Raw genomic sequence first — 10,925 nt, forward strand, 5'->3', positions numbered from 1 at the left:
CTGCATCCAAATGTCTAAAACAGAGTGTATGCCATTGCAATTGTATACCATGATCACAGTTTTCAGGGTTCTGTCCAGGCAGTGTGGTTCCCAGTGTTACAATGTAGGTCTGCCACTGACCTGAGATGACCTTGGTCAAATTTAACCCACTTTTTGTCTCATGGACCATATCAGTAAAATGGGAATAATTAAAAAAAAAAAAAACCAAACTTACCTTATCAAGTTGTTCCATGAAGCACTTGATCAGAGGGTTACATCATATCGATTAATATATGTGAAATGAATCCTGAGGACAGCATGTGAGCTGTTGTCACATGGCGTTCTGTCTGTGTATCTCTGTCTGTGTATCATGGCTGCCTGGGTATCTGTCCTTCTGTCTATTCATTGCTTTGGGAGTAAGTGCCTTTATTCAGGCAAGCTCTGTGTCTATCATTTGTGGCCTGTCTCTGGTGAGAAAATCAAATGTGGCTGGCATGGAGACAAGGGGAGGGATTTCAGGAGAATTCACACCACAGCTTGGCCAGCTGGACTCTGACCTGATCAGCCAAGCAGCTAAATAGGCAGGCAGGCAAAGAGAAGCTCAGCTTGGGGTCTAGGCCACCTCTAGCTTTGGCCATAGGAATTCCTTTCGCATTCCTCCTGCATCTCAGCTGGAAGGGGGTATCCCAGAGAAATGTTGGGTCTGTGCCACCGCTGTGTCACAGCTGTCTCTCTTGTGACAGCTGCCACTTACAGAGTGAGCTGTTTTATATTGACTCTCCGTCTAGCTTGCAGAGTCTTTGTGTGGACTTCCTGAGAAGGGTTCTTTCTCCTCCCTTTAGAAATGAGCAAAGACACAGAGAGGCAAGTTGCTTATGTAAGTCATACAACTGGTGAGTGGAAAGACCAGAACTTAACCATATCATATGCTAAGCGAGTAGGCCCAACGAATGGGAGACTTAAATGAGATTAGAGGTGGTATAAGGAGGACAAGAAGGCAGAACACCATGGGGACTGGTGCGGTATCCTCCTGGCAAAGGCTGGGACCAGCTTGGCACCCTGCTGGAGAGGCTCTGGGGAGAGGAAGGGAGTGGCAGATGGGGCCAGGTGGCAAGGGTTGGAAGGCAATGGAGGTGCTTGAATTTGAGCCACAGGGAGGTGCCATGGGGATGAGCCACCTGGATCCTTTGGTGTGGATAAATTGGTGAGCCGAATGCGGGTCTGCAGGACAGAAAATAGCTGGAAAGAGCCCAGCAGCCCAGGAGAGCCAATCATAACAAAGGCTCTACAGTCAGTCTGCCAGAAGGCTAGAACACTTTTGGCCAGACAAGTAATCTATAGTTACTGAGCCTCAATTTTCTCATCTAACTCCCTGGTTGAAAAGCTTAAAATTATTGTTCCAGTGCTTGACTCATGACACTGGATAAATAGCCATGTATTATTGAACCAGAAGTTCAAACTATGGCTTTACATTGGATTACATATGTATGCACAGATACAATAAAAGTCATTACAAAATGATTCAAGGACCTAACAGAAAATATGGACAGCATGCACAAACAGACAGGAAGTTTCAGAAGAGAAACAGCTGGCCAGCCAGGCTAACCCCATGCTAATGAGACATGATGCTAGAGAGGAGAAATTCTGTAGATGTGATTAGAGTCAGATTGGATATAAGAGAACAAAAACTAACAACAATGACTTGGTGATGGTTTCATAGGAAACCTCTAACCCCAGAAGAGAAACAGACGACCCTTGCCACAGCCCCAGCTTCCTGGCTGTTACAAAGGTTGACGAATAGCCCCAAGGTGCACAGTGCTTAGTGGTGTAGTGCCTACATCACTGAGCAAACATGATGGCATTTCCACCGGTGCCAAACTCCTTTCAGCACCAAGGCTTCAACAGCGATCCGGATAGAAACTCTGTCTCCAGGAAACTGGGCGGCTACCTATTTGCTCTGAGATGCCCCCCAATCCAGCCCTCAGGAGCTCACAGGCTAAAGGGAGAGTTTGATTGGTAAGGGTCTGATGCATGGTGGCATAGCCAGTGAAGAACATCAAAGAAGGGAACGGGGGAAGAGAGCTGAGGTGCTTGGGCAAGGTCTGAATAAGAACACCATCAATCCACAGTGAGTAGTGTGCAGCAAGATAGGACACAGGGAAAGGAGGGGAGACATCGGCAGGAGGAGGAGCCTCTCACTTCAGAGTCTCCATGACACCTCTACTGAGAATCAAGAATCCCAGTGCTGGCCACAGTTCTGTGAAGGTTACAGACATAGGGAGAATGTCTCTTCTATACAGATATGTTCTATTAAGAATGTTAAAATAGCAACAAACCAGACTTAAGGTCTTAGCATTTATGACCTCAAATAGAGTCCACCTCCTCTTGCATACATTCTGGGAAGCTCAAAAACAATACCGTGAATATTTGGTTATAGTAAAGTTGCCCTAAGTCTTTGTATCCCTGTGGTCAACAGTTGTGCCTGGAATCCTGTCTTTGCCTCAGGAACCACTGTGAGTCCATTTCTTAGCATGGACTGGAGAGATATGCCAGCCATTAAAGTCTCGCCGTTCTTTGAAGAGAATAAATTTACAGCTCACCAACATTTACATACACACACACAACTATTATAAAGACAGTCAACTTCCCAAAGGAAGTGCATGGCCAACACTTTTGGTATCCCACCAAACCGAGATGTTAAGATCCTCCGGCTGAAGACGCCACATACTTTGGTCACAGGATGTAGGGAACCCAAACTGGAGCTGAGCTGGAAACTCCCTTTCCATTGGCTGCATACATAGTTCTAAAAACTGCTGAGCAGGCTACTGAGGGAAAAATAGCCATGACCACATTCACTCTAGAGCATGCTGTGGTTGGGTGAGTCATGAGCCTACAGGGGAACAAACTATTGTTCCTTCCCTAAAGGGGTACATTGCCAAACTTCCCTGCTACGTATTTATATTTATAAAGTGTTTATACTTGTACCCCTCTTAGCTTAGGGAAGACCCCCCCCCCACTTCTTTCTGAGGAACTAGTTGCTACAGGAGATGTTATTTGTTTTCTTCAGTGGTGTATCCATTGAGGTTCTAGTTGGGAGGAAGAAGGGGTGCAGAGTAAAAAGATATGGAGTGACAGGGAGTAATAAGGGGAGAGAATAATCATAGTACACTGTATATGTGTATGTAACATCGAGAGATAAATAAGTAAATACAAATAAACAATAAGCAGATTTTTTTGGGGGGGGGGCATTTCGAGACAGGGTTTCTCTGTATAGCTCTGGCTGTCCTGGAGCTCACTTTGTAGACCAGGCTGGCCTTGAACTCAGAAATCCGCCTGCCTCTGCTTCCTGAGTACTGGGATTAAAGGCGTGCGCCACCACGCCCAGCTAGGGCAATAAAGTGTTCCTTCCCGTTGAACAGACCACACCCATGATTGGAGATGTCTTGTTCTGTCTACTGATCCCCAAGCATTAAATACACATTTTAAAAAAATCTCTTTTAGAAAGAGGCCATGAATTTGAAAGAGAGCAAGGTGGATTTAAGGGAGGGTTTGGAAGGAAGAAAGGGGAGGGGGAAATGATGTAATTGTATTATAAACGCAACATATTTTTAAATTCTTTTAAAATAAACCACAGCTCTGCTTCATACTGAGTTGTCCTGAATTCCTTTCCATGTCAGTCATAGGCCCCGGGTTTTCCTGAATGGAGATCCCTGAGGTGTAAGGGAACCCCACAGGCTGCTGCAGCAGGAGCTGAGTTTCCCTCCCCGCTTCCACAGACAGGAAGGAGACCATGCCGGTCAGCAGAAAGCACAGGGTGGTGGAGGGGGTTGGGAATCCCGGTGACAGGGTTAGAAAAGCAGGGACTGGGCCCCCAGGTAGAGCAGTTACCACGCAGGGCCCTTGGCTTTACCCATGAATGTCACAGGAGCCCACCAGTGTCCCACTGTGAACTGAAATCTGCACTAACAGGATTCTTCTAGAACAGCCTGTAAGAGGGCAGGAGCCGTCAGAACCTAGGGTACCTGGAGAAGACGTGGAAGTGGTGAATGGAACGTTAGGGTTTAGATTTGGGGTGCACCTGGAAGGATGAACTGATAACAAGGGAGCCCTTGTTTTTAATGTTGTCCGAGCTTGGTTTCTATTGCTGTGATAAACACCATGGCCAAAAGCAGCCTGGGGAGGAAAGGGTTTATTTGGCTTCTACTCCTACATCGCAGTCATTAGTGAAGTAACTAAAGAGAGATCATGAAGAAACGCTGCTTACTGGCTCGCTCTCCTGGCTTGCACAGCCAGTTGTTGTTGGTTTGTTGGTTTGTTTTGTTTTGTTTTTTATACAAACCAGGACCACCTGCCCAGAGGTGACACCACTCAGAGTGGACCGGACCCTCCTACATCAATCATTAATCAATAACCACCCCTCCCCCCCCCCAGGCTTACCTACAAGCCATGGTGACCGAAGCATGATTTCCGTTGAGGTTCCCTCTTCTATCACTTGACAAAATACTATCAACAGTATTAGTATAAAGGCTAAGAACCCCAAGGCTCTTTCAGGGAGCGCCCCCACAACCTTCCACAGGCATCTTGTTGACCTTGTTAGAGGGCTGTTGTCAAGGGTCATCTCCCAGAGCCTAATCCTGCAGGCATTGAGCCCCCCCCCCCCCCGTAGCTGGCCATCCCAGTTCCACAATGGCAAAATTTGAGTTGGCTTTTACTTAAAATCACCAAAGGGCACAGAACACCCATCAGAGAAACTAGTCCTCCCTACAAGCAGTCTTGTGTCCCTGTGGAGAGGACAGAGGACAGGCTCTCCAGACCCCACCCCCACCCCCAATACCCCTTCTTTGTCCCTCTCCATAGCTGTGATGAGCCTGCACTCCTCACTGCCCCCCCAACCCCCCCCCCCCCCACAGCCTCCCAAAAGCAGGAGAGCAGACTTCCTAAACAGTGTAAAGACCTTCACTGCTTAAGATCCACTACAACTCCCAGGCCCCAGTCCAGGATCTAGAACCCTTATAATGACCTTTAGGTCCTGACTGGTCTGTCCCTATTCTTCATGGCCTTTCCCCCTCCTCCTCCACACCCATCGCTCACCAGACAGAAGAAGCCGTGCTCAAAGCACACCCACAGAGAGATTCACATCTGTCCCTCCCACATAGAATCCTCACATCACTTAGTGGCCAGGTCCCACTCGTCTGCCAGCTTCAGGACCAGTGGATCCTTCCCAGGTCACGCACACACAGGCGGGGCTCCTTCTGCTTCCAAGAGCTCTTTACAGCCTCATACCTTTCATATTGTATTTCAAGAATGTGGACACTACAGGCAGCCACAGGCCCACTGACCTTATAGAGACCACTCAGCCATCAACCCACTTCCCCCTCAAGCCTGATAATGACTTGGGACCAGAGCATCCCGAGTTAATCGGAATTAAAATAATTTGGAAGAGTAAAATAGATAGGTGAAAACTTGCTAGGTTTCTTTTCCATCTCCGCTGCCTGTCAGTCACATGTACCATTTGCTCTCTGTGTGTGTTTTCACATGCTGGTGTGCCAGCAGGGCAGGGCTAAGTGTCATTCATCTTTCTCTAGCAGGCCACCAGAGCCTGCCGCTGAGGAAGTGCTCATAAATCCAGTCTGACCGTGGCCTGGAGACAACTGTCAATTTGGCGCTGGCTCTGCATTCCCCACACGAGGCAACTGAGTTCCAGAAAACACCTCTGCTTGGAGCTGCAGGGAATAGCCAGCAGCCTACTTGAAGACAGGAGCAGGCACATGCTCTCTGCCATCCCCACTTCCTCTCAAGACTTCATGACAGGACTGTCCAGGCTCTCTGGAGCTTCTTGGGGACTTCTTTCTTGTCTTCTTCTGAACCTGCCAACCTTGCCTCGTGGCCCGGGGCCTCCCACAGGAGGAAGCTAGAAGCCACTGGGGAAACATTTGAGGAACCAAAACACCGCCCTCTGTTCTGTCTCCTCTGCCTCTCTCCATGGGAATGCTGAGTCTGATCTCAGTGAGGGCCGAAGCTCGCAGGACAAGGGTCAGACGGGCCAACAGTCTATCCTATGATGAGAGGGTTCTGGAAGAGTCTGTGGGACCTTTCTGCTAAATGCATCACATCAGCATCTGATACTCCACATCAGCGTGTCAGAGCAAGTCAAGGCAGAAAGTGTTGGCCAAATTTGGCCCAAACGCAGCTCTTCAAAATGACATCATACGCATGCAACCCTTTCTGCCCAGTACCTGTTTTCTCCTCTCTTTGGGGTATCAGCCTTCTGGTTACCTGATAACTCTCAAGCTCAACTCTGAGAAAATGTTAGCTAACATCTGTAACTGAAAAAAAATATATATCTAAAAATCAGGCATGTCATAGTTATATTTAAATCAAGGTCTTGGCTCCAGTTCTGTCCCATCAACCATATACAGGGCCCAGATAAAGGGTTCTTAACCTGTGGGTCTCGACCCCTTTGGGGGTTGACCAAGCCTTTTTCAAAGGTCAAATGTCAGATATCCTGTATATCAGATACTTGCTATGAAGATACTTTTATGGTTGGGGGGGGGGGTGGTGGTCACCATACCTTGAGGGACTGTATTAAAGGGTCACAGCAACAGGAAGGTTGAGAATCACTGAGGTCTAGATCTTCAATCGGGATTCTTCACGGGAGAAGCTTGGCTGCACCAGCCCCAGGTGTCAGATATTCACACTGTACATTTCTTTTCTCATTGCAGAACTTTATGAATCCCCTAGCCATGGTGACTTTTTGGGCCAGAGGAATGGGTATCAGCCAACAAAATCACCCTTCTGGGGCAAAGTTATCACATCTTCCACAAAGTCTGTGGCCATGTCTTCCTCGGGTAAGCTCTTCCCTCTCACTAACCCCGCCCATTCTGCTCACTGAAGGCCTCTTCCTTTTATTCTCCTGTTTGCTTCATTCACCTTTACAAGGGCAGCTGTAACTGAGCCTTGGGTGTGAATCTTGATAACAACATTTCTATTCACAGACAACTCATTGTTTCTGGCCTAAGGAATGCAAGCAAGGGAAAAAAATCTTCTGAGTAGGTTTCAAGGAAAGCTTTTGTCTTCCTGACACGGAGAATAGGCTTGATGACAAGGCCATTTGCCCCCTTGATTTTCCTTTTTCTTCATACCCTGGTTGAGTGAGAACCAGATACACAGAGATTATAATGGAGCCACTAGACAACAAGTATCAAAACAAATGCCCCTGTCTCGGGGATGGCAGGAAAAGAAGATGGAACCCAAGGGCCAGACAGCATCATTAAACAGCTACACACTCCCTGTGCAGCTTCTGAAATGGTATACGGAGGAGGAGGAGGAGGAGGAGGAGGAGGAGGAGGAGGAGGGAGAAGAAAAAGAAAAGAAGAGAAACTAGAAATGCTTACTTGTTTAAGTCAAACGTATTTCTGGATGACACAAAGTCTTTTTTGTTGATTTGACAAAGTAAGATACATAAGAATTGGAGACAGCTCAAACTTCCTTGAATTCCAGTTGCATGCTGTGCACCAAGCATACAAGTCAAGCATTCCAACAAAAGAACAAGTATCCTTACTGAGTGGAGGGCCCCAAACCCAAAAAGCGTGCTGCAGGAGCCTGCCTCAGCTACTGGCACCGAGGGTGTTCTGTGACTTACTGATTTAAGAGACCTATGGTTGTGACACCCCAAAAAGCACATTTCAAAATCCAGGAACAACTGCCCCAAAGTCTTTCCAGAGCCTTCATCTTGCCTCCTTCTCCCATCCTGTAGCCAAAATTCAACAAGAAAAAGCCAAGTGCACAAACATCACAGCCACAAATACCTCAGCGAAACCCCGTGCCATCTGGACTTCCTTTGCTAAGGAATGTAACATAGTCTTCAAAAACATTGTTGACAAGTTAGTAATAGCATAGAGAAAACACACACACACACACACACACAGACACGTAGGGTGCGGCTGTATTAGAGTACCAACTATATGAAAATATAGGGAAATAAATAAGTAACGAAATGCACAGTTGTGATAAGGGTACTGCCTGGTTCAGTTGATCTAAGGCCTTTGTTGTGAATTTTCTCTGCTGCCCTACACTTTCCCCTTGTCTGTATGCTCTACTGTTGTGAGCAGAAAGAATAAAATTGACTTTTTGTTTTTGAAGATTCCAGGCCCTTCCACCGTCTGAGATCACTGCTCTTGTCTCCTTCTAGGAAAGCAGGGAATCAAGGCTTCATGGAGGACAGCCCCTCCTGCGAAAGAGACCCAAATCAAAACAGCTTCAACACCAGAATATTTGATTAATTCTTAAAATTATTTTAAGAAGCAAAAGGAATAATAGGGAAAAGAGAGACCAACACCTTATTTTTATTTGTTTCCATTAATTAATTGATTAATATATCAATAGCTACCCCCTTCCCTGTCCCCACTCACAGATTCCCACCCCCGACTCCCTCCCATTCTCCTCTGAGAGGGTGAAGGCCTCCCTAGGTATCCCTGACCCTGGCACATCAAGTATCTCCAGGGATAGGTGCATCGTCTCCCACTGAGGCCAGACAAGACAGCCCAGTTAGGGGAATGGATTCCACAGATAGGCAACAACTTTAGGGACAACCCTCTCCAGATGTTGAGAACCCACATGAAGACTGAGCTGCACATATGCTACATGTGTGCAGGGGGCCTAGGTTGAGCCTATGTGTGCTCTTTGGTTGGTGATTCACTCTCAGAGGACCCCATAGTTGACTCTGTTGGTCTTCCTGTGGAGTTTCTATTTCCTTTGGGGCCCTCAGTTCTTCCTCAAACTCTTCCATAAGAGTCCCCGAGTTCCATGCAATGCTTAGCTGTGGGTCTCTGAATCTGTTTCAGTCAGCTTCTGGGTGGAGTCTCTCGGAGGACAGTTATGCCAGGCTCCTGTCTGTCTGCAAGCATAACAGAGTATCATTAGTAGTGTCAGGGATTGATGCTTGACCATGGGATGGGTCTCAAGTTGGGGCAGTCTTTGTTTGGCCATTCCCTCAGTCTCTGCTCCACCTTTGTCCCTGTGTTTCTTGTAGACAGGACAAATTTTGGGTCAGCAGTTTTGTGGGTGGGTTAGTGTCCTTATTCCACCATTGGGGGTCCTGCCTGGCTACAGGAGGTGGCCTCTTCAGGTTCCAAATCCCCACTGCTATGAGTCTCAGCTAAAATCACTCCCCTATGCCCCTGTGAGCCCTGCATCCCAGGTCTCTGGCATGTCCTAGAGATGCCCCCACTCCCCAAACCCCACTCCCACCAACTGGAGATTTCCATTCATTCTCCTGGTCCTCTGGCCCTCTCTCATGTCTCTCCCCATACCTGATCCTGACCCCTGACCCCATTCCCCTCCCCAGTTTCCTCCCTCCGTCTGCCTCCTATGACTTTTTTATTCTCCCTTCTAAGTGAGATTCGAGCATCCTTGCTTGGGCCTTCCTTCTTGTTTTACCTTTTTTTGGTCTGTGGAGTTTAGCATGGGTACCATGTATTTTATAGGTAATATTCACTTATAAGTGAGTACATACCATGCTTGTCCTTTTGGGTCTGGGCTACCTGACTCGGGATGATATTTCCTATTCCGTTTGCCTTAAAAGTTCATGATGTCCTTGTTTCTAACAGCTGAAGAGTATTCCATTATGTGGATGAACTACATTTTCTGTGTCCATTCTTCAGTTGAGGGGCAACTCCATTGCTTCTGATTTCTGTCCATTACAAAAAGAGTTGCTATAAACACAGTGAAGCATGTAACCCTGTGGTATGGGAGAGCATTTTTTGGCTATATGTCCAGGAGTGGTATAGCTGGGTCTTGATGTAGAAGATTTTCCGAGAAACCACCAGATTGGTTTCTAAAGTGGTTGCGCAAGTTTGCACTCCCACCAGCAGTGGAGGAGTGTTCCCTTGCTCCACAACCTCGCCAGCATTTGCTGTCCTTTGAGTGTTTGATCTTAGTCATTCTGATGGGTGTAAGGTGAAATCTGAGTGTTTTGATTTGCATTCTCTGATGACTAAGGACGTTGAACATTTCTTTTAGTGCTTTTTAGCCATTCCATATTTCTTTGCTGAGAATTCTCTGCTTTAACTGTCCCCATTTTTAAAATTTTGGTTATTGTGGGGCACGTGGACTGTGCCAACAGACAGAAGAACCAGTAAGGTCGAGTGAGCCCAAACCCCATGAACTCAGAATTGAGTAAGGTAAGTGTGGGGCCAGAACCATGACAGTCAAGTAGAGAAAACACCTGAAGCCCTTCCCCATGTTAAAAGAGCATCAGTAGCATCTCAGACTGAGCCAATGGGCAGCATCTGCTCCTGGATTCAACACTGGTCCTCGGTGTTTATATAGTCCCTGTCCACATAGAATAAAGTGCACAAGTTATTTCACCGAGAATTGTCTGATATTTTGGATATTAGCCCTCTGTCAGACATAAGGTTGGTGAAGATCTTTTTCCAGTTTGTAGGCTGTCATTTTGTCCTACTGACAGTGCCCTTTGCCTTACAGAAGCTTTTCAGTTTCATGAGGTCCCATCAATTGTTGATCTTAGAGCCTGCGTCATTGAACACCCTATTTTTAAATGGTGACCTGTACTTACAGGAACTAACAGCAGAGGAGAAACCCAACATGAGATGTTATACAGATTTATGCAAATAGAACACACACCCTGGCACATTGAGAATTCTGGTCCCAGCCCCAACCAGAGTCAAGCCTAAGGAGACTATTCATGGAACATCTATTAAGTTTCCAGCTTGCCAAGCATTTATAGCCAGGAGTGCTTTAGACTCTTGCTGCCCTTGAGGTAAAGATGAGAGTACATCCTACTTCAGACTTGTCAATCAAGCCAGGTTCAGACAAAATGGCCAATGCACCTGGCCACTTCTAAAGCTACTCATATCTGGTAGCCAGGTAGAGTACACATGCACCTAGTGGGGTTTAGAGTCAATTCCCAGGGGTAGGGTGGGATG

The sequence above is a fragment of the Mus caroli genome, chromosome 2, assembly GCF_900094665.2.
Source record: "Mus caroli chromosome 2, CAROLI_EIJ_v1.1, whole genome shotgun sequence".
Taxonomy (NCBI): domain Eukaryota; kingdom Metazoa; phylum Chordata; class Mammalia; order Rodentia; family Muridae; genus Mus; species Mus caroli.